The sequence below is a fragment of the Megascapheus bottae genome, unplaced genomic scaffold (assembly GCF_031878675.1).
Source record: "Megascapheus bottae isolate mThoBot1 unplaced genomic scaffold, mThoBot2.hap1 HAP1_SCAFFOLD_94, whole genome shotgun sequence".
Classification (NCBI taxonomy): domain Eukaryota; kingdom Metazoa; phylum Chordata; class Mammalia; order Rodentia; family Geomyidae; genus Megascapheus; species Megascapheus bottae.
Genome location: NW_028327428.1, coordinates 53,600 through 55,179, shown reverse-complemented (window position 1 = coordinate 55,179; position 1,580 = coordinate 53,600).

The following is a 1,580-nucleotide window of genomic DNA, read 5'->3' as shown; positions in this document are numbered from 1 at the left end:
TAGGGAAACGGTAAGGGTTACGGTAAGAGTAAGGGTTAGGGTTAGAGTTAGGCTTAGGGTTAGGGTTAGCGTTAGGGTTAGGTTTAGGGTTAGGTTTAGTATTAGGTTTAGGGTTAGGTTTAGTGTTAGTGTTAGGGTTAGGGTTAGGGAAACGGTAAGGGTTAGGGTTAGGTTTAGGGTTAGGGTTAGGATTAGGGTTAGCGTTAGGGTTAGGGTTAGGGTTAGGATTAGGGTTAGCGTTAGGGTTAGGGTTAGGTTTAGGGTTAGGGTTAAGGTTAGGGTTAGGGTTAGGTTTAGGGTAAGGGTTAGGGGTAGGGTTGAGTTTAGTGTTAGGGTTAGGGTTAGCTTTAGTGTTAGTGTTAGAGTTAGGGTTAGGGTTAGGGTTAGGTTTAGGGTTAGGGTTAGGATTAGGGTTAGGGTTAGGGTTAGGTTTAGGGTTAGGGTTAGGATTAGGGTTAGCGTTAGGGTTAGGGTTAGGTTTAGGGTTAGGGTTAGGGTTAGGGTTAGGTTTAGGGTAAGGGTTAGGGGTAGGGGTAGGTTTAGTGTTATGGTTAGGGTTAGGGAAACGATAAGGGTTAGGGTTAGGGTTAGGGTTAGGGTTAGGGAAAGGATAAGGGTTAGGGTTAGGGTTAGGGTTAGGTTTAGGGTTAGGGAAAAGATAAGGGTTAGGGTTAGGGTTAGGGTTAGGGTTAGGTTTAGTATTAGGTTTAGGGTTAGGATTAGTGTTAGTGTTAGGGTTATGGTTAGGGGAACGGTAAGGGTTAGGTTTAGGGTTGGGGTTAGGTTTAGGATTAGGGTTAGGATTAGGGTTAGCGTTAGGGTTAGGATTAGGGTTAGGTTTAGGGTTAGGGTTAGCGTTAGGGTTAGGGTTAGGGTTAGGGTTAGGGTTAGCGTTAGGGTTAGGGTTAGGTTTAGGGTTAGGTTTAGGGATAGAGTTCGGTTTAGTGTTAGCGTGAGTGTTAGGGTTAGGGTTAGGGTTAGGTTTAGGGAAACGGTAAGGGTTAGGGTTAGGTTTAGGGTTAGGGTTTGGGTTAGGGTTAGGATTAGGGTTAGGGTTAGTGTTAGGGAAACGGTAACGGTTCAGGTTAGGGTTAGGGTTAGGGTTAGGGTTAGGGATACGTTTAGGGTTAGGGTTAGGTTTAGGGTTAGGGTTAGGGAAACGGTAAGGGTTAGGGATAGGGTTAGGGTTAGTGTTAGGGTTAGAGTTAGGGTTAGGGAAACGGTAAGGTTTAGAGTTAGGGTTAGGGTTAGTGTTACGGTTAGGGTAAAGGTTAGGCTTAGGATTAGGGTTAGGGTTAGGGAAACAGTAATGGTTAGGGTTAGGGTTAGCGTTAGGTTTAGGGTTAGTATTAGGGAAACGGTAAGGGTTAAGGTTAGAATTAGGGTTAGGGTTAGGGAAACGGTAAGGGTTAGGGTTAGCGTTAGGGTTACGGTTAGTGTTAGGCTTAGCGTTAGGATTAAGGTTAGAGATAGGGTTAGGGTTAGGGTTAGGTTTAGGGTTAGGGTTAAGGTTATGGAAACAGTAAGGTTTAGGGTTAGGGCTAGGGTTAGGGTTAGGGTTAGGTTTAGGGTTAGGGTTA